Raw genomic sequence first — 23,898 nt, 5'->3', positions numbered from 1 at the left:
ACCTCAATTTTTTCCCCAAATTTAAGGGAAGTAGACTATATGATCTCTATGGTTATTTCCACAAATGGGCTTTCAAAAAGTATTCATGACACTCTTTAAAGTTTAATCTGCATCATGGATATTTTTCTTCATCATTTTCTTAAATTGAGAGATAATCCACAAAACATCAGATCTTGAATTGTATGAGTATAAATGTTCACACTGAAAATTAATATGCATCTCTCTGGAAACTGGTATAAGATTGCCCTAGCACATCCTGGCTTCCAGTTTTAATGAGACTCTATGACTTTGTGAAGGTCCATGTAGGATGTAATGGGGAAACATCTACCCAGCATTATAATTACTAATGGCACCTAGGCTAACCACTGTTTGGAAAAGGACTACTGGCAGGGACAATTAGGAAGGTTGCCCTCAAGGCATTTTGTTTGCCTTTATTTCCAACTACATGCAAATAGAGTTTTCAACATTCATCCTTTTGCAAATTTTTGAGCTCTACATTTTTCTTACCCCCTCCTTTCTCACGCCCCTCCCTATGGGATATCTGGATATGGTTGTACATATATACCTCAGTGGACTTTGTAACTATGGGGAAAGAATACAAGTTGTAACAGATAAATTTACAATGTCTTGGATTTGGAGCTAGATAGAATGCCACTTTAAGAATCATAAGGGATTTGAGGTAATCTGGTGCATCTCACAGGATTTAGACTCTCATGATCTTTCTACCCCACCTGAAAGCCTAGATGAGGTTCCCTCCCACAATACATGGGCAGTGCCAGGAAGAATATCTTTATTGAAAAAGGACTTTTCCACTTGCAGAAGAAAGATATTGTTCTGCCAATGTCGAATGCAAAGGGTGGAGAACAGTGGGAACTTGTACTTAGGCAGAGGTGGGAAAAGGGCAGGGAGAGAAATAGGACAGTTCAAGCTGGGGATTTTTTTATTTGATGAAGAGAGCAATTAGGCTTATGCCCCCCATAGTCATTTGGGATATGAACCTCTTTTTCCACACATTATGCCCACTAAACATCCTATCTATGTCAAAACACAGATTTAATTATATAATTTTGTTGTATTCATTTCCTGAGTTCATATCTGACTCACACCTTTTTCTAACTGAAAGAGCCTTGGCAAGTCACTTAACACTGTTGGCCTCAGTTTCCTCATCTGTAAAATGAACTGGAGAAGAAAATGGCAAATCACTCTAGTGTCTTTGCCAAGAAAATCCCAAATGGGTTTTAGAAGCAACAGACATGACTGAACAGCAAATTCATTTCAGTCTTTGTGAAAGGCTTCAGTGTATATTCCTCTTCTTAAATATCAGTGAGCCCTAGCCTCTCAGCGCCCAGGGGGGACATCCAGAGTCAAAGGAAAAAGCTTTGGGAATTTGAAAGAGATATGGGCCACCCTTTGAAGGGTGCTGAGAAAAAAAAAGGTTTTTATTTTGAAGCCTGCATTAAAACATGATTTGGTTCTTCAAAGCTGATTAGCATTTGTGGACCGTGGCAAGAATTCATATAGCAGTTCAATCTATTTTGAGCAAAAACTGATCATCACTTTTGGGGAAAGCATGTACTAAATTGCCATGTTAATCAAGGTAAATCAAGCCATGCATATGAATGTCTTTTTAAAAAACAATCCTGTAATTCAGGTTATTACCTTTAGAGTTAACTAGTTTTTGACTGCAAGATTGCTTGAAGCTTTATCTGGTGGAGGTCCTTATACTATAGATTTTTCAGATATGATAGAAAAAGCCAAATATAACAAAAAAATCATTCCTACCATTACTACCTGGAAATTGATCCTTTTACACATTTACAGAGCATCTTGCAAAAAGGAAAGAATTCCATACAGAGCCCCTGATAATGGAAATTCATTAATTTCAGCTCAGATAAATAGGGAATAGTGACATTAGATGGGGGGGGGGAACCCTTAAAATTATAACCTGGATGAAGTCATTGTTCTGATACTTTTCCTAGTGACCAAATATTATGATCCATGAATACAAAAGGTAAAGATTACAGGATAATGAAAAAATAGCTATGAAACGGTATAGGACCTTAGGGTTTATCTAGTCCTATCTCTTCACTTTTAAAAATGAGGAATAATTGGCTTAAGAGACTTGCCCAAGGTCACATAAGTAAGAGAAGTGAGAATCAGAATTTGAAACCAAGTTGGGGTTGACAATGAGCTGAAAAAAGTTGTAAGGAAATTACATAATAATTAAAAAAAGGTAAACACAATACTAGGATATATGACTAGTACAGCAAAGTAGATGATCTTATTTTTTTAAGGAAATAAAATTATCTTTTAATAAGGTTTATTGAAATTATATTCTTTGACAGACTATGACTCACAATTTTTAGTTTGAGAAAAAAAGGTCATTCTAATACTGAGCTGAGTGAATATTTAGGGTTGTTAGGTGGTGCTGTGGGTAGAGTGCTAGACCTGTAAGTCAAAAAGACATCTTTCTTAGTTCAAATTCTGCCTTGTATATTTCCTATTTGTGTGACCCTGGGCAAGTCACTTAACCATGTTTGCCTCAATTCTTCATTTGTAAAATCAATTGGAGAAGAAAATGGCAGTATCTCTGACAAAAAAAAACTCTAAATGGGATTGCAAATAATCAAAAATGATTCAACAGCAAATATTTATGCATATAGAATATAAAAACTCTGAGGAAATAATATATCATTAAATACAATATATTCTAGAATAATGAGAAACAATATAAGCTAGTAGTTTCAAGAAGAGCTAGTTCAAATACTGAATCTAATACATCCTGGCAGGGTGATCATGACCAATCACTTTATCTCTCAGTGCCCCAGACAGTTCTCTAGAATTATAAATTAAAGGCAATTTGCCCAACTGTAGTGGTTTCCTGGCTGGGAGTTCCCCTATACCAACAAAATCAAATGTCTGGACATAAAAAGTTAATATTACAAATAATAAATATTTGATTAAATTGAATTGTATGAGGTCATCTTTCCTTTACACTCAGAGCTCTGTTTCATGCTCTTTACGTAAAGTATAAAACAAAATAATAGAATTGAGAGGAAAAAATGATTATGTTGGGAGAGCAAGACATATCAAGATTAAGTAAAGGAATTTGAATATAAAAGTGAAGAGAATGTCAAAGAGTGATTTTTATAGCCTGTATTATTTAAGCAAGGGCTGCTTAAGTGCCACAATGGATAGAATGCCAGTCTTAAAGTCAGGAAGACTTACCTTCCTAAATTCAAATCTGACCTCAGATACTTAATAGCTGTGTGACACTGGACTCTTCATCTGTATAATTAGCTGGAGAAAGAAATGATAAACCTTTCCAGTATCTTTGCCAGTAAAATCCCAAATTGGTTCACAGAGTCAAACATGATTAAAACATGACTGATCTGAAATTATACATGAAATTTCATTTCTGGATAATAATGACTGCTTTCCATTTTAATTCATTAATGGTTTAAACAAATATTAATTGAGAACCTACTACATGCAAGATTCTTTGGTGAAGATGGCTATGAATAAGAAGCAATCTCTAGTATTAAGCAGTTTAAACTCTAGGATGACACAGGAAAGAAATTATTACATACGTTTAAACCTACATTCCAACTTTGACCAGAACCACTAGAAAGGAGAAGAGTTCAAAGGAAAGGATGCTGGATTTGTAGCAAAGAAGTCAAATTATGGCTTTATATTTCAATATGTATGACCTTGGCTAAATGACTTCACATTTTTTATCTGCTTTCTCAGCTATAAAATGAGGGATTGCACTCAATGGTCACCAAGGTCTAAATCTCTGTAACTGTGATCCTTAACCCCATTGCTTGAGAAAGAACATTACAAAAATGGACCACAGGTTCATAGTTTTGGAATTACAGGAGTCTTTGGAAGTCATCTAGTCCAAGCCCTACCATGTTACATATCAGAAAACATCCAGAGAATTTAATAACTGTTTGAGTATTATAGAGATAGCATGTAAAAAAAGAATCTACCTTTCAAAAGTCAATGATGACCTTGGAATCATAAAAATCCCCTTTCTCTGTTTACATCTTCAACACCGGACACTATTGAGTAGCCTTATATTTCTCTTTTGGATTGAAGTCAGAAAAAGTCAAATTAAGATTTGCTATCAAGAATAAAATTTCTTAAGAATTAGAGTTATCAAAGCAAAATGGGTTGTCCCATAAGCATGAGTTTCAAATGGAAACTGCTCGACCACTTTGCATGCTATATTGGAGGTTCCTTTTACATATAGGTTTAGGACTAGATGGCCATTGAGGTCCCTTCCAAATCTAAAATACTATGATTCTGTGGTTCTATGTCTATAACCAAACCTCATGATTTCCCCCGAGTCTTACTCCCATTCCTGATTTCTTCATTTGTTTAACGATCTAATTCTAAGTCACCAGGTTCAAAATCTGAGAGTCATAAATTACTCCCCCCACATTTCTATTCTCACACATTTACTCTGTTACCAAGTCTAGTCAAGTCTATTTCTATAATCTCTCCCTCTCTGTACATTCTGACTGCTACCACCCCTATTTCAGGACCTTAATTGTCTTTTGTTTTAAGGATTAGAAAAGCTCTTTAACAGATTTTCCTGACTCCATTTTCTTCCCCCTTACAACTCCCATTCTTCCTGGTACATAGACATTAATTTTCATAATAGAGCATATAATCCTATTCTAGTCACTAATCATGTCATTGAAGTGACACAGTTTTTGAAAATTATGACATTATAATACAAAATATGGCAGATCATAAGGAGCTACAAAGACTTCAAGCAAGGAATAGTTCATGGTAATCGACAGCAACCTAGTCTGTTGTAGATGGTTTTTTACTGTTTACAAACTTCCACAGGAGACACAGAGTAGTCAACAAATGTTAAAAATCAGTGAGTTTTTCTCTGCACATTATAACTCATTTGAGGAATGCCTAGCGGTTTAATTTGCTATATCCAGAACCAGGAGGAAGTAGCAAGGCAGGCTTTCAGACACAAGCAGATAGCAGTCATCTGAGAGACAAGACTATAACCTGATTAGGGAAGCAGGGGAAATCTGTGACATGGCTGGTTAAAAACTAGTCTAGGCCTTAGGTGAAATGATCATTAGTTTATGGCAAAAATAAAAAGAGCCCTTTTCATCTAGTACCCTGGCACAATTTCCAAGATTTACCTGCTTGAGTACATGGAGTAGGGTCAAGGATTTTACTTGGGGGTGTTTTTTTTTAATTTTTAAAATTTATTTTTCAATGAAAAAATCTATCTTCTCTCCCATTTTCTTCCACAGTCAAGGAGGAAAACAAACAAACAAACCTATAACAAATATGCATAGTCAAGCAAAACACATTTCTGCATTGGCCATGACCAAAAAATGTTTCTAACTGCACCCTGAGTTTATCACCATTCTCTGTCAAAGTTATATAGCACATTTTCTCATCAATCCTTTTGGAACTTGGTAATAACAATAATCAGAGTGCTTATGTCTTTCAAAGTTACTTATCTTTACAATGTTATCCATTAAATTATTCTCTTGATTCTGCTCACTTCACTTCTTATTATTTGATATATCCTTCCCAGGGATCTCTTAAAAACCATTCTTTTGGGGCGGCTAGGTGGTGCAGTGGATAGAGCACTGGCCTTGAAGTCAGAAGTACCTGAGTTCAAATCCGACCTCAGACACTTAATAATTACCTAGCCCTGTGGCCTTGGCCAAGCCACTTAACACCATTGCCTTGCAAAAAAAACCCCAACAACATTATTTTCATTCTTTCTTATGCAGTAGTATTCAATTATATTCCTATGTCAAACTTTGTTCTGATATTAACAAATTGATGGATATTATCTCAGTTTCTAGTTCTCTGCTACTTCAAGGGGAGGCGATGCATACAAATAAACACATACACACACACACACACACACACACACACACACACACACACACACACACACAGAGACAGAAGGTCCCTTTCCTCTTTTTCTAAGAACTTTGAAGTACAGGTCTGTAGATCCTGGGATTTTATAAGAAAGGTCAAATATGTGATTGATTTTTAATCTATCAGGTCATAGTCAGGAGAAAAATATCAATTAGCAAAAAAATAGTGATTTGTTAAATTAAAAATTCTAGAAGTAAAGAGTTCAAGGGGAGAGTTAGGTAAAAGAATAGTTCATGTCCAGAACAGAGGCAATCTGCAGCAGAAAAAAAAAAAGAATTGTGGTAGGATAATTTTTAAACTTCAAAAGAATCCTAAAGACAGAATTTCTGAACTTTTGCTGACTGCTGACTGTGATCCAGTCTAGCTAAATTGGGAAAAACTCTTCATTGAAATGTCTACAGAATATAAAATCTCCAGAACTGACTCCCCAAGAGGTGGATCTGTGATCTGCATTGCTGTTTGGGGGAGTGAAAAGATTGATGAAACTACCTTTTCTTGAAATACTTAAATAACTACAAATCAGAGATAAGATAATTTTAGAATTAGAATGAACTTTATGGGTCAGCTAATCTAATACAATGCATCTCTATCATTAAGGGACCTCAGGCTTAGTCAACAGATAAGTGTTAATGGATTAAGTGAAAGTATAGCTATTTAAGGCCTTAAACCCAAGTTTAAAGCCAGGATTCAAAACCTTGCAGTGATATCCATTAGCTGTCAAATTATGACCAAATTCCTTAGATTGATATTCAAAATTTCACATAATATGGCTCCAGCCAACTACCTTCACCATATTTGTATGCTTTTTTCACTTGTTTGCCATTTATGTATACTTTGTGTTGTATGACTGGAATGCTCTTCCCTACCTTCATTAGCTGACATATCTAACTATCTATACTCTAAAGCATGGGTGGAACCTCTGACCTGCTGGCCATATTGGCATGGTGTTTACAAGACAACTGCAGGTAGAACTTGAAATTCAATAAATCTGCAGCTTTTTGAGGGTGGTTTAAATAAATGATTGATCAAATATATCCCTCAAATGATGTTACAAATATCCATTTGGCAAATTTGGCAAATAAAAAAAAGGTTCCCCAACCCTGCTTTTAAACCTCACTCAAATGCTACCTCCACTATGATCCTTCCAAGATGCCTCAATATGCAAACCATGTATCACTTATCTGACCTTATAGATATTTTTATCCCCCTTATATATATTCATAATGTATTTTTGTTATAATTATCTGCATGCATGCCTCATCTCCCCCTCATTTGGTTGTGGGGGACTCCTTTGGGCTCAGTAGGGGAATCAAGTCGTTTTTGTATTTCTATTGCGTCCTTTCCACTGCTGTGAGTGATTGGCCCTTAAGAAATATTTGTTGAATGAATAATCTGGCTTTGTGCTTAGAATGCTTAATTTGTTGTTGCTGCTGGCCTTTTTCAGTTATATTCAATTATGTCTGACTCTTTGTGACCTTATTGAGGGTTTTCTTGGCAAAGATACTATAATGGTTTTCCCTCTCCTTCTCCAGCTTATTTGGAAACTAAGAGAAATAGGGTTAAGTAACTTGTACAGAGACACACATAAAGTGAATTTAAGAAGATGAGTCTTCAACAAAAATGTGCATATGCTTTCATCCAGCAATACCATTACTGGGTCTATATCTTTAAGAGATTATGCAAAAGGCTAAAAACATCACTTGTACAAAAATATTCATAGCAGCCCTGTTTGTGGTGACAAAGAATTGGAAATTAAGTAAATGTCCTTCAATTGGGGAATGGCTTAACAAACTATGGTATATGTATGTCATGGAACACTATTGTTCTATTAGAAACCAGGAGGGATGGGAATTCAGGGATGCATGGAGGGATTTGCATGAAATGATGCTGAGTGAGATGAGCAGAACCAGAAAAACATTGTATACCCTAACAGCAACACGGGGGCAATGATCAACCTTGATGGACATGCTCATGCCATCAGTGCAACAATCAGGATAATTTTGGGCTCTCTGCAAAGGAGAATACCATCTGTATCCAGAGAAAGAGCCATAGAGTTTGAACAAAGACCAAGGACTATTACCTTTAATTTAAAAAAAAATCTTACTGTGTAATTTTGCTATCTCTTATACTTTATGTTTTTTCCTTAGGGATATGATTTCTCTCTCATCACATTCAACTTAGATCAATGTATACCATGGAAACAATGTAAAGACTAACAGACTGCCTTCTGTGGGGGGTAGGGGGAGGGAAGCAAGATTAGATGAAAATTTGTTAAACTCAAAATAAATAAAATCTTTCTAAACTGAAAAAAAAAAAGAAAAAAAAGATTAGTCTTCCCAACTTCAGGCCCAGAACTTTCCTAGCCATCAAACCAGATCTTAGGACATTAAAATGTTTACTTAAGAGGAAAATAACACTTGAATGTTAAATTTAATTGCTCACCTTTGGTTTAATAAAAACATTTATTAGATATTGCTAGAGATACAAAGATGAAATTTAAAATTCAATCTCTCTTCTCTCATAGGCTATCAAATATCCTTTGGTTAAACAATAGAGAACATCGACCTCTGAAAAGCTGTTTTTTTTTCTCCTTAAAAATAGGAGTCATTGAATAGGATCAGTTTTAAGTCAGAGCAAATTCCAAAACTTCCTAATTTGTTTCAATTTGACTTTTTAAATAGCTTTCTTGAAAGAATACAGTTGAATGTGTCAGATAGTAGCAGTTTTATTAATTGCACAAGGACATATTAGAGTTGCCTTAGCACTTTTAAAATGTCTAATGAGAGCACTTCATTCTAGAAAATTTTAGGCTTCTTTGAGTGACAAACTGTGGCCTTAAAGCCCATTATCATCATATTGTCTATTAGTGAAAAAATCTAATATACAAAAAAGTTCCTTTAATCAGTTCTACTGTGATTCTTTAATCTTGATTCTGGAAGCAACAAGATCAAAATTAAAGGCCATAATATTCTTTAATTACAAGATCTAATCATCTTTAGAGGGTGGGAATTTTTGTAACCACTATGTGAAAGTTTTCTGGAATGAACATATATATTATACATATACATATATATATATATACATGTATATATGTATATATATACATATGTGTGTCATATTTATATGCCCATGCATGCAACATATACAGAGTAAATGCTTGTATATGTTGTTAAATCATTTCATTTGTGTCTAACTCTTTGTAACCTCATTTTGCAGTTTTCTTTGTGAAGATACTGGAGTGATTTGCCAATTTCTTTTCCTGATTTTACAAATCAGAAACTGAGGCAATTGGAGTTAAGTGATTTCCCCAGTCAGACACTTAGTGTCTGAGGTCTGATTTGAACTCACAAAGATGAGTCTGTCTGACTCCAAACCCAATGCTCTAGCTAGTGCAATATACATATAAATACATGTCTGTGTGTATATATACTCATGAACTGGAAGAATTCTGGTAAGAATATATTGACTCTGACCTCCAACTAATTGCAATAATATATTTAATTATTTTTTGTGATTTACAATATCTCCCTGATAGCAACCCAGTGAGATGGATAGTACAATGATCATTACCCTAATATTACAGACAAATAGCTCAAATGAAGTTCTATTCCATTGTTACATTGTGGCTGATTGATGACTATTAAGATCTCCAGGGCTATGGCAGTAAGCATACATTTCTGGCAAGTTCTACCAAACTAGGAAGGCTCCCTAAAAAGGCCAGTAGTATAGCTATTATCTGAGGATCTGATTAGCTATGTTTATTGAAATTCACCAACAGATAGACAGATCCGGGGAGATAGATTTGGGGGGGGTGCAATGCCATTAAACACATCTGGAACTCAACAGATTATCTATTCTATAAAACATATTCCTTTTCTAAACTTTGTCATTTATGTTTAAATTACCATCATATTTCCAGGTTTTTAACCTTGCCTTATCCTCAACTCTTCCTTCTCCTTCATTCTATATATCCTCTTAGTTACCAAATTTTGCCATCTTCACCTTTAAAATCTCTCATACACTGCCTGTCTTGACTCAAAAAGTCAACACTCAAGTTTATACTCTCTTCTTTTGCCTGGGTAATTTTCCTGTTACTGTTCATCCTTTACATACCTGTCAAAATCATTTTTCTTAGGTGCAGATCTGATCATGTCACTCCTCTACTTAATCAATTTTAGGGGCTCTCTATTATCCTTAGAATAAAATACTAGGACTCAACCTATCTTTTTAGTCTCACTGAACATTGCTCTATGCTACCTAATCTGAGATCTAGACAAATTGGCCTTTTCTCTGTTTTTCAAACACAATGTTCCATTTCTCCTCTCTGAGCTGATGTCTCACATGTCCTCTTTTCTCACCTTCATCTCAAAGGAGTCTTTCCTTTCTTCAAGATAGAGTCGTAGCATGAAGTTTTTCTGATTTTCCTTCATTCTACCACCCCAATAGTAGTGCCTACTCTCCCAAACTATCCTGTACCAGGTGTTCCAAAAAAGTCTTAGTGCAGTTTGGAGTTACTAAAGATACTTAAATCTTAAATCTTAAAACTCAAAACTGAAACAAAACTCTCACTCTTTGCAGATGAGATCATAGTATACCTAGAGAATTCTAGAAAATTGCCTAAAAATACAGGAAACAATTAGCAACTTTAGTAAAGAAACAGTATATAAAATAACCAACATAAATCCTTAGCATTTCTATATATTACTAACAAGATAGAGTAGCAAGAGATAGAAAGAGAAATTCCATTTAAAATAACTGCAGATAACATAAAGTACTTGGGAGTCTACTTGCCAAAGCAGACTCAGTAAGTATACAAAAACAACTATAAAACACTTTTCACACAAATAAAATCACATCTAACTGGGCAAATATTAATTGCTCATGGTTAGACCTACTAATGTTGTTTTTGTTTGTCCTTTTTTTTAATTTAAGGCCATGGGGTTAAATGACTTGCCCAAGGTCACACAGCTAGGCAATTGTTAAGTATTTGAGACCAGATTTGAATCCAGGTCCTCCTGACTCCAGGGCCTGTGCTCCATCCACTACACCACCTAAACGCTCCTACTTTTTTCTTAAAGAAAGGGAGATGATGCCATGACAAGCACATGAATTGAATTTAAGTGGTGGTTGGGGGTGTGCTAAGTCACCAGCCTCATTTTCTCTTCCAGAGCCATCTGGATCCAGTGGCCAGTTATGAATCAAGATGACTGGAGATAGATCTGCATTCAAGGCAATCAGGGTTAAGTGCAAGATCACACAAGCAGTAACTATGAAGTGTCTGGGAGCAGATTCACACTCCTGTCCTCTTGACTCCAAGGCCAGTTACTCTATCTACTGAGTCACCTAGCTGCATTTCAGGACAAGGTTAACTATTTGCCCAAGGTCACACAGTAAGTATCAAGTGTTTGAGGTCAGATTTTAAGTTAGGTCCTCCTGAATCCAGGTCTGGTGGTTTATCTTCTAAGCCACCTAGCTGCCCCTAATATACTATAGCTACCCAGTTAATATAATAAAAATGACAATTCCACCTAAATTAAACTACTCATTCAGTGCTATACCAGTCAAACTTTCAAATAATTACTTTAGTGAACTAGAAAAAAAATGAAATTAAATTCATATGGAGGAACAAAAGATCAAGAATATCAAGGGAATTAATGAAAAAAAATGCAAAGAAAAGCAGCCTAGTCATACCAGCTCTAAAATTATATTATAAAGCATTAGTCATCAAAACTGTTTGGTACTGGCTAAGAAATAGAATGGTGAATCAGTAGAATAAATTAGGTCCAAAAGAAACAGTAGTAAATGATTATAGTAATCTAGTGTTTGATGAACCCAAAGACTCCACTTTCTGGGATAAGAACTCACTCTTCAGTTAAAAACTGGAAAAATTAGAAGATAATATAGCAGAAACTAGACCTAGACCAACATTACACTATATATATATATATATATATATATATATATATATATATATATATATATATATATATATATATCAATCAAGATAAGATTGAAATAGTGCAGGATTTAGACATAAAAAGTAATATGTAAGACAATTAGGAGAACAAGAAATAGTTTTAATTGCCAGCTCTTTCGATTGGGGAGCAAATTATGACCAAATAAGAGATAGAAAACATTATAAAAACCCAAACTGGGCAAGCCAAGATGGCAGCATGAGAACAGCCCTTCCTATGAGTTCTCTCAAAAATATCCCAAAAACCTTAAAATTATGACTAAATTTCAAGAGACAGAACCCACAGAAAGATCCAGTGAGGCGATTCTCCAGCCCAAGGTAGCCTGGAAAATCGTGGGAAAACTCTGTTCCACAGGGGTGGAGGGGGTGGTAGCACAACCAAGATTATCTCATCAGAGCGAAGGAGCTCCAGTCTTCCCTGAACAGAACAGCTTGCTGGGTGCCTAGGCGTCTAGGTCCCAGGGAGCCTGGAAGTAGAAGCAGTTTCCTCACCTGGCAACCCATGGAATACCAAACATAACTCCGAAGATCAGTGAGGAAACCGCTGCCAGAGTAAGTGGGAGCCAGTGCGGCCCTCAAGGCAGCCCAGATCCCAGGAAACAGAAGCAGACACAGAGCCACCAGGCCACAAGCTGCCTGGAGCTGCAAACAGAGTGCTCAGCCCACTGAAGGTAAGGGGGTTGGGGGAAACTATCCAGGTCTCTCCTCTGGCCCTGGGACAGGTCTCTGGTGCTTTGTCTATATTCAGACCTGGTAGCAGTCTGGGAGCCCCTGATTGCTATCCACAAGCTGAACAGGCAGGAGAGCAGTGAGAGCCTCACATGAGGTCCTTGCGGAAGTGTCCCAATAATACTCAAAATCTCAGGAAGCACCCCAAACCAGGCTGGGGAAATGCGTAAACAGAAAAACCAAACCGAATAATTCTGACTACATTAAATTAAAAAGATTTTGCACAAATAAAACCACTGACTGCTACCAGGATAAAAAGGAATGTAATTTGTTGGGAAAATTTTTTACAACTAGTGTTTCTGACAAAGGACTCATTTCTAAAACATTATATAGAAAATTGAATCAAATTTATAAAAAAAAATTCCCAATTGATAGTAAGTATGAATGATATGGAAAGGCAATTTTCAGATGAAGAAATCAAAGCCATCTATAGTCACATGAAAAACTGCTCTAAGTCATTATTGATTAGAGAGATGCAAATTAAAACATCTCTGAGGTACCATCTCATACCTATCAGATTGGCCAATATGACTAGAAAAGAAAATGAGGGATGTAGAAATATTGGAATATTGGAGGGGATGGAGAAAAAATGAGACATTAATGAATTGTTGGTGGAGTTGTGAACTAATCCAACATTTCTGGAGAGCAATTTATAATCTGCCTAAAGGGCAATAAAGCTGTCCATGCTCTTTGATCCAGCAATAGTACTACTGGGTTTATATCCTGAAAAGATCATGATAAAGGACAAAAAAATCCCATATGTACAAAAATATTGATAGCAGCTCTTTTTTTGTGATTGAACACTATTGTTTATAAGAAATCATAAGATGGCATTTTGGAAAAGCCTGGAAAGACTTCCATGTATTGATGTGACTTGAAATAAGCAGATACAGAAGAACACTAACAACATAGGGTGATGATCAACAGTGATGGACTTATCATTTCAGCAGTACAATAAACAAAGACAATTTTAAAAGACTTATGATGAAGAGAAGGAACTGTGGAGTTTATTTAAAAGATTTTATTTATTTTGAGTTATACTATTTTTCCCCAATCTTACTTCCCCCACCACCACCTACAGAAGGCAATTTGCCAGTCTTTACATGGTATACATTGATCCAAATTGATTGTAATGAGAGAGAAATCATATCCTTAAGTAAGAAACACAAAGTATAAAAGATAGCAAGATCATACAATGACATAGCAGTTTTCCCCCCCTAAATTAAAGGTAATAGGGGTGGCTGGATAGTGCAGTACAAAGAGCATTGGTCCTGGAGTCAGGAGTACCTGAGTTCAAATCTGGCCTCAGACACTTAATAATTACCTAGCTGTGTGGCCTTGAGCAAGCCACTTTACCCCATTGCCTTGCAAAAGCCTAAAAGTAAATAAATATGTAAACTAATTAATTGATTGATTGATTAAAGGAATAGTCCTTGGTCTTTTGTTCAAACTCCACAATTCTTTCTCTGGATACAGATACTATTGCAGACAGCCCCAAATTGTCCCTGATTGTTGCACTGATGGAATGAGTGAGTCCATCAAGGTTGATCATGGCCTCCATGTTGCTGTTAGGGTGTACAATGTTTTTCTGGTTCTGCTCATGTCACTCAGCATCAGTTGATGCAAATCCCTCTAGGCTTCCCTGAATTCCCATCCCTCTTGGTTTATAAATAGAACAATAGTGGAACTGTGGATTTTAAATGAAGACCAAAGCTTATTATCTTCAATTTTTAAAAGTTGTCTTATGGATTATGTCATTTTTCCCCTATTTTTTCCCTTTCAATTGGATTTGATTCTTCTTTCATAAAATAATCAATATTAGCAATTATATCAGATTGTTTTCTGTCAGGGGGGAAAGGAGAGGAAAGGGAGGGAGGGAGGGAAAAATGTGATACTCAAAACCTTACAAAAATGATTAATAAAAACTATCATTGCACATAGTTACAAAAACAAATAAAATATTAAAAAACCCCAAAATACTCAAAACTACTCTAAAAGTTTTAGGGCAACCTGCATTTAGCTTTTTTCATTTGTATTCATTTTATATATTTATTCTATATAAATACACACAGTCTATTACAAAAATCTTGACATAATTTCAACCTATTCATTTTTTTTCAGCTACTAAAGCTTAAAACTGAACTAAGCCTTTTGGAATATCCTGTTGGTGCAAGTTGGTGGTGAAGGTTGTTAGAGAAGTTTAGGAGTATGTGAATATTTGTAATTATGCTGTTGGTTTGTCACAAATGACAGAAACCCTTCTTTACTTCAGAAAGATCTGATCATGTCCTCAGTGAACAGTGGAATCCTTTAAGCTTGGTTGGAATCATCACGGCACTCAACTTCCCAATGGCTGTGTATGACTGGAATGAAAGGAATATATATTCATATACAGAAATATAGACTCTCTCTATCTCTATCCCTCTGTTTGTGTGTCTCTGTTGTTATCTCTTTCTCTCAATTTATACACACACACACACACACACACACACACACACACACATATATATATATATATATATATATGTGCATATACTTCTCTTCCCCATCCAAGTGTAGTACCTTGAAAGCAAAATTTTCTTTCAATGATTGATTTTCATTTTTTTATCTATTAATTTATACAAGTGTGGCTGTTGTCTTCCCTCAATACAATCATTGTGGGAAGGCATACTGGCACCAAGAAAATCATTAATCCTTTAAGTACTGAAGTACAGATTAAAAAAATAAATATTGGAAAGTTTCTAATACCTTAACCTCCAAAGTCCCAGTTAAATGAATTTACAGGCCAGAAAATAGGACCCAGATCTTCTATCTCAAGCTGACATTCTTTCATTATATAATGTTGAATGATGAAGACTAATTAACATCTAAATTTGCAGGACAAAAATACTGGGATCACATTCACCTGTAGCTTCCATAGACAACTAATAGTGGAACCAATCTGGTAAAATACAGAGAGACAATTCCAGGCACACCTGAATAGTTCCTTTCATAGTAGCAGAGATATTTTGCTAGAATAACACAATCATATACCAGTTCACAAACACATACTCTTAAATCAAGAAAAGCAACTGAATGACTATAGGCTGATGCATGCAAGGAGATGTTATCATTAGTAATGATCCAGTCACAGTTAATGATTTTATTGCTAACCAGGGGCCGAAGTAGTTAGGTTAAACTTACAGAACGTTTCCTAGTACCTCATGTTGTTTTTATCCTCAGCTGAACTGTTTGAAAATGCAATTCTTTTAATGAACTATGAAATGAACCAATAAAGCACTCTGAAGCATGAACTGGGCCAGGAAATGTCATGGTGACAGTCATCCAAGGTGCTAGAATTCTGAGCCACAGGTTTAATCAAGGTTTGAAGGGGGCTGGGGGGTGGCAAATAGTACACAGATAAGATTTTGGGTCAGTTTGAAATATATTATTTTTTAATGATACACCTCTAAAAATTCATACTGTTCTTATTTACCATTTACCTAATTTTAGCATTGAATCTCTTTTATTTATATTGCTTTCTCAGCAAATCATTCCAGGAAGGCTGAAGATCTGAAGATACTGACACAAATCTGATGCCTTTATGTCTATTTTGTTATGATCAACCAGCCCTGGTATTCCTGATTGACAGATGTGGAACTCAAAAAAGAAAATGAAGGCATGGATAATGGGATCTGGGGTGAAAGAAGAGATACTGTTACAAGCCACTGCAGACTATGAAGAAACACTAAAGAAAGCCAAAGAAATCTGGAAAATAGAGGCAGTTATTGCAGACCCTAAACAAGGAAAGATAATAAAACAGATTGACAAAGCCTTGTGGTAAAATATCCAAATCTTAGGACACTGGAATCTTTGTAGATGGGAAAAATCTAGTAGAAGGTGTTAGAGAAGTTAAGAGGGAAATCCCACATTTCCTTCAGAAAAATCTGGCCATGCCCTCATTGAATAATGGAATCCTTTAAGCTCCATTGGAACTTCCCAGTGTATATGACTGAAGTAATACCATTACATTTATTTGTGGGAATGTCTGCCTTTGGAATGGAAAGGAGCATCAACAATTTTACCTATTAGTATAGCTGTCACAAAGAGGTTGGCCAAATTTTTGGAAGACAACAACTCACCTAGCACAATCTGTTCCAGGTGGTGTGCTGATAGTAACATAGGAATGGCCAGGGATGAATGAGTAGATCTGCTGATCTTCACAGGAAGCACCCAAGTAAGAAAAGTGGTGGCAGTCATGGTACAGGAGAAATGTGGGAGAAGTCAGAAGACTCAATCTAGTTATTCCTTTGGCTTTTTTTTTGAGACCGGGGGGAATAGCATGCCAAAGAAATACAACTGCTACATGACTGTTTTTTGCATGAAAGCATCCATGATGAAGTTGTGGACAAACTTTAAAAGGCATATGCACAAATCTGAATTGGAAATCAATGGAATTCTAATATCTTTTCTGGGTCCTTTACACCATACAGGTAGTAAACATGTTCCTTGAGGCAGTGGAAGATGCCAAAAAGCAGGGTAGCATAGTGGTCTATGGTGGGAAGATTATAGAAATCTTGGAATTTTGGAAATTATGTAGAACCAATGATTATGACTGGTCTTGATCAAGATATATCCATTGTGCACATGGAGATATTTTCTCCTATCCTTTATATCTTAAAATTCAAGAATGAAGAAGAGGTTTATATATGAAATAATGAAGTAATGAGGCTTTCAAGTACTATCATTGCAAAGAATTCAAATAGAATCTTTCAATGGTTTCATCTTAGAGGATTAGATTGTGGCATCAAAAATGTCAAGCTTTTGAGAAGTGATACTGACATTGGCAGTGCATTTGGAAGCGAGAAGTATAGTAGTGGTGGCAGAGAATCAGGATTCATGGCAGCAATATATGAAATGATCTACTTGCATCAACTACTATAGTCAAGACCTTACTCTAGCACAGGGAATCCAATTTCATTAACAGTGTTTACAGGTTCCATCTTTAAGATGATAACAAATCATGCACAACTTTTTGTCATTTGAAAGTGGAAAATGGGGGCAGCTACATGGCCCAGTAGATAAAACACTGGACCTGGAGTTAAGAGGATCAGAGTTCAGATGTGGACCCAGACACTTAAGAAGTACCTAACTGGACCTTGAGCAAGTTAATTAACGCCATTGCCATAAATAAAATTAAAAAAATTTTTTTTAAAAAGTCAAATTATGGCTTTCCATTCATTTAGTGAAAGGTAGATTGGAATGGCTCATCATTTTCTTTTTTAAAGGCAAATCTTGGATTTGAAATCAACACATTCATTTGCTTAAAAACAGTGAAAATTCCCTCTCTGAAAAGAAAACAATAGTAATAAACAACAATATTTGCATGAAGTGGGAAGTGGTTACCATAGTTCTGATAATAGGGGCATTAGAGAAAACAGGTTTTTCAACTTGTCTGTTTCAAAATTCATCCCTGTCATTTCAAGGAAAACTTACGTTTTCTTCAAAGATTCTTCCAAACAAGAAACTGATGTTGAAAAAAAAGTCTCTGTTTTGATCCCTGTTAGAATACAGTGGTTTAAGGTTTTAGAAGCTCTGTAACAGACACTATTGACAGTGTGATAAAAATATTACTACATGTTGATTTTATTAGTACATTTAGAATAGTCTCATACTTTTGATGTTATAATCAAAATTTCAAGAATTTCTAGTGATCTCAGAAAGCAGAATTATTGAAGATGACCTGAACAGTAAACCTAGTCATTTGTTCCAAGTGAGCAGTAAAAAATTCTAATTGAATTTATTTTAGTGCCTGTTTATCTCTTTGGGGAAGAGTGGTCTGATAAAACAAGTCATTGGGCTAGTAAATCTGTTGTGTTTGCTTGCCAAGATGAACTATGATAGTAGCTGTTTGGATAGTATGTACATAACTACCATTTCCTCTTTAAATCCTGAATGACCAATCCTGAATACCAAATATTTCTTTAAAATGAAGAATCACCTAAATAAATAATTCATCACATACATACTTATTGTTAAATAATCCTTGGGTAAGATAACATAATTTGTAATAAGCTGCTACATTCAGGTTAGATATATTTTTAATATTATATATTCGTAATAGTAATATATTCATTATTATTAAGATAATATAATTTACTCAAATGTACAGTATTCTCTCTATTGGTTTTGAATTGTATTTATCACTTTTTAAATGATAGTTTAGAATCATGGGAAAGAAAAGTGGATCAGAGGGGAGACAGATAGTCAGAAGGTATTGTCAGGGGCAAAACAGGGAGACAGAGAAAACTCTTAATTCTTACCAAGAGCGTTTCTAGGAAAAGATCCTAGCTAATATTTACTAAAAAAGTGATTGTTCAGCTCAAATGCCAACTCTGACAGAAAATCTTTCCTTATCTCTTTGGTTGTTTTTTGTACTTTCCTTATCAACATAATTATTTCATTTATATTTTACATTTATTCATCTGTGTTCATGTTATTCCCATCTATAGAATAGAAGTTTCTTGAAGATCAAGATCACTTTTGATGCATCTCTTTTACATAGAGTACTGTCTTCCAAATATTAAGTACTTACAAAATACTGGTTGAATTGAATTGACTCCTATTAATGTATAAAACTATAGTAGTCTTGTATTTGGTGATAGATACATAATAAAAAGACTTCTTTATAAATCAATGTCTTAGTGGTTTGATATGGATGCCACAAAGTAGAAACAAAATTTTCTTTACTTTAACCATTTAAGGATGAATATAAAAGGAAAAGAAAATATTAAGATGAGCCACAAGCAATTAAATAATAGTTGAAATGCCTAGTTACTATTAAATAACTTCCCTTTACTCCAGATGACCATTAGTATGGAAAATAGGTTGGATTCAGGTCAACAAAAAATGCCTGGGGAAGGGAGCACTTTGAGCAGTGAACAGGTGATATGAAGGTCATCTTATAAAGTCCTTTGATTCATCTAATTCTTAAATAGCAAATTCTCAATTAGAAGATAGAGGGGTCTACCTCAGAATAGAAGGGAAAATATCTTTGTCAGAAGGGAAAATTCTTCCTTGAAATTTTAAAGGCAAAGTTTCCCCAGGTTGTAATTTACAGGAATCAAAATCAAAACTTGGAATGCTATGTCCAAAGGAACAATATAATTTCAAAACTAATTCAGCCTCAGAAACATTGTAACTTCTGAAAAAGCAATGGATGTCATAAAAGTCCTGAATGGCTATTTAGCTGAATAGCTACCTCGCTGTTCAAAACTCTACTTATGAATGGATTTCTCAGTAAGATTCTACAATATAAAAACATTGTTAATAGAATAGTTTCATTTTTCTGTTATTATATAAACTTAAGTCTCCCACTTTCCTGGAATAACCATAATTTTCAAGTTTCAACAAAATTGCTTCATAATTTTTAAATTAAAATCACTATATTCAAAATAATTGAAACATTTGATATTAATAGATATTTTATATTTAATATATTGATAACAATATTTGTTGTCAGTACTTCAAGAATTTGTTTTCACTGATAGGAACACCCCCTACATTGATACAGATTTCAAAGCTTGCATGCTTTAGTAAAATGTCTTCATGAATTGCTATGACCAAAACCCCCCCAAATTATGACTTGATATCATCCCTATGATCTTCTATCAATTTAGATGGACTGAGTTCTTAGCCAACAGTACTGACTTTCAATTCATTGTCATTTTCATATCATGTTCTATTTTGCAGAAATTAGCATTATAACATCAAATTTCTGGGTCATAGAATTATAGGATCACAGGCTAAATGAAAATAGGAAGGAATCAGTGCCCTCATTTTTTAATTGAGGAATCTGAGGCATAGTGGTTAAACAACTTGCCAAAGGTTTCACAGATACCACCTGTCAAAGACAAGATTTTAATCCCTCTCATCTGACTCCAAAGTAACTCAGTTATTACTAGTCATATTACTATTGCCAAGGTGTTTTTTCTTTTTTGATAAACGTAATTATTTTAAGGAGACATTAACTATTGTAAATAGCTAAACAAACAGTAAAAGATTTATGGGCAATGAGCCTCTTATTAAGGATAAGTATATATAAAATACTGCAGGCTACAAAACAAAAATACTTTCCAAAAATCAGTGGGAATTGTTTTAAAAGTCTGTTCAGCATTGCACATTGCCCAGGATTCATGCACAATGTTCTCATTATTTTTTCTAAGAACAAAACAATTAAAACTAGAATTAGAAAAGTTTTCACCTAATGTGACTGAAACTCTTCCCAGAGCTCATTTCCAGTCTCAGAGGTAAGCCAACAACTTAAAGGCATAAACACGCACAGTCAAATGCTTCCATTTTGCAAATGAACAACCTGCAAAGTCTCAACTGTGAAGGAAAGGAGCATGACCTTGCTGCTTGTAGCTGGCCCTTTTGAGTTGATGCCGATGTTTCACATCTCTGTGTTTTTGTGATGGGGCTGCCAAGCACAAGAGGGGATGATGCCTAAGAGTACTGGAGATGTGGAATCTTTCTCAGAATGTAACTAATGAGCTCCAAAGAGTTCTTATGAAGTGTATATTTAGAAAACACAAAGCCCTGGTATCATCTGCGAATATGATCTATATATTGAGAAAAATACAAATCCTGAAACAAATACCTCAGTTAGGAACATTATACCAGACACACACACACACACACACACACACACACACACAAATGTAAAATGAAAGTTGGGCAGATGGAAAGGACATCTCAAATCAAACAACTAAGATGATTAGTAATGAGAGATTACTCGGCATAAATTAATACGCCTTATGAGGAGATGAGTAGGGTGTATAAAGAGGTAAGATAGTCTAAAGCACTATTGGGGAGAACCAAGTTGAAGTAACAACACTATCACCAATTGGTCCTATAATCTTAGTCAAACTCAAGCAATTCCCAAAACTTCTAATTTTCTGAGAAGGTACATATCTGCCTCAGGAAAGAAAGATGTTCCTCTCCAAGCACTCTGGCACCAATAAAACCATAGACCCAAACACCATCAAAAATAAGATTTGTAAAGTTCAATATTCTTTTCATTATAATTTATTAAATTAATGAGATTCATAGAAATTCAAGATGACTCCAGACCTATCAAAAACATAAATCTTTAGAAGATGACTAGGCAAAAATAAACCATAAAGGGGCTGTATTATTAATAGGGACAAAAAATATCACAACCTCTAGTCCCCCCCCCCAAAAAAAAAACCTAATCAATGTTCTTATTTCTCAGTTTAAGGATTCAACTTTCAGTCATCTGATTATCTCAAACCGAAAATATCCCTGTCATCAATAAGTTCTACTCTCCCCCCCACCCCCACACACTTCTTGGAAATATTTTCAGGAAGGACAGAAACTCATCATAAAGCACTGGCCCAAATCTCAGGTGAGATTGTCATTCTGCCGCAGAAATAGCAGCTGTGAGTGGTGAAAGCCATTGTTATCACTTATTAGCACTCATGTCATATATCAGTTTCCACTCTCCAAGTATCTATCTAGGGAGTTTCTTTACTGTTTATCTGTGAGGCATAAATGACCTTATCTGATGTGGCCAGTAAAGTGGCAGCTCTCACCTGTTACCTGCTGCCAAGAAACAGTGACTTTTCAGGTTGCCTTTCACTGAGGCAAACATGGGATTCAAAAACTTGACCTATTTTTTCTCCTTGAACATCTCCATTAGAAGTAGGGGAATCAGAAACAGTTTTCCAGCCATTGCCAAGTTCTTATAAATTCTAAGCTGCCATCTTAAACACTGGTCTTCTCTGAGGCCTCATAATGGGATTTGTTCTGATTGTCTATAACTGCTTTACACATGTTTTCTTCTCTTACCTATAGGGCTTTTTGCCATAACAAATACTTTGCTTAATCAAAAGAACTAAAACAGTCTTCCATATTTTTTTACAGTCTTCCATATTTACATACTTACTTTTATTCCTAAGGATAGTCAAATAGTTTATTTATTGACACATATGTTCTATAAAGATCTTTACATGAAGGTTCTAAAATTTATTCATTTCTGGGTCAATTGATATAATATAGTAGGTTAATCTGCTTCCCTTTTTAAATACACAAAAATACACGCAAAAAACTAGCAGTTTGGAAGTGGGAAAGGAAGTGGGTATTGTAAATATGCTCTCAGTTGGCAGGCAGTGGGAGTATAGATTGATGAAATGTTGAGAGCTCAGGAGATACAGAACCACATTTTTCTCTTAACAACAACAAAATCATTAAAGGAACAAGCCAAATCACAGAAATGTGCATTCTTTACTAAAGAAATAAATGAAAAATAGTGCTCCTCAAATCAGAATACAAGTATAATCTTTTCTTTCTAAGCTTGCTATATTGTCCTTAATGGTGGGTATTTACATTGTCTAAACCATTTATATTGTATGTTTGTTTGTACATAGTTGTTTGGATGTTTTCTCCTCCATTGGACTATGAGCTCCTTAAGAGTAGGGGCTTTCTTAGACCTTTCTTTGTATTGTCAGGACTTAGCACAATGTCTGGGATATGACAGGGACTTAAACATTGTTGATATAACTCCAAGGATCATTATTGGGAAGAACTCACTCAGTGTAAGTCCATCCTCAATAAAACAGCATGCTGACCCACTATCTACTTCTTTTAGAAATATCAATGCCACATTTTGTAAGATTTATAATTATAATGTGTAATAATAATGTGCAATAATTTCTGGAATCATGTAGTTTCCTTTCCTGATCTCTCTAGAATCTAGCTTCAGGACAACTAGGTGGTAGAGTAGATAGAGCACCAGACCTAAAGTCAAGAAGACTAGTTTTCATGAGTTAAATTCTGGCTTGTGACATTTACTAGTTGTGTGACCTTGGGCAAGTCACTAAATCCTGTTTCTCTCACTTTTCTCATCTGTTACACAACCTGGAAAAGAAAATAGCAAGCCAATCCAATATCCTTGTCAATAAAACTCCAAATAGGGTCATGCAGAGTTGAATAATACTGAAAAAACTGAATACCATAGATTTTAGTGCCCTCTAGCTTCTTAATAGTCATGTATAAATTAATTTTTTACATGTTGTACTGCCCTGTTAGTTTTGTCAGCTCCTTGAAAACAGGAGCTATGGTTTTTTAAAAAATTTGTTTTGTCTTGTCATATCCCTAATGCCTACCATAGTTCCTTGCCTTTTAGAGATTTTTATTTTTGTCTTAACTGTTGGATGTTTCCCTTTTTCCCATTTTCCCCATTGTCCAACCTTTTTCTACTT

The 23,898-nt window shown here is 35.1% G+C and overlaps 1 protein-coding gene and 1 pseudogene across 1 annotated transcript in view; one reads left to right on the top strand and one right to left on the bottom strand.

Annotated features, from left to right (window-relative positions):
• Window positions 1-23,898, bottom strand: part of NKAIN2 (sodium/potassium transporting ATPase interacting 2) — a 1,359,833-nt gene that overhangs the window by 1,026,768 nt on the left and 309,167 nt on the right. The window lies entirely within an intron of this gene.
• On the top strand, window positions 16,305-17,600 carry LOC141487869 (alpha-aminoadipic semialdehyde dehydrogenase pseudogene; annotated as a pseudogene).

Source organism: Macrotis lagotis, chromosome 5 (assembly GCF_037893015.1).
Source record: "Macrotis lagotis isolate mMagLag1 chromosome 5, bilby.v1.9.chrom.fasta, whole genome shotgun sequence".
NCBI classification, from domain to species: Eukaryota; Metazoa; Chordata; class Mammalia; order Peramelemorphia; family Peramelidae; genus Macrotis; species Macrotis lagotis.
Note: the sequence above shows the minus strand (reverse complement) of the source record. Positions and strands in the feature narration are given on the sequence as shown.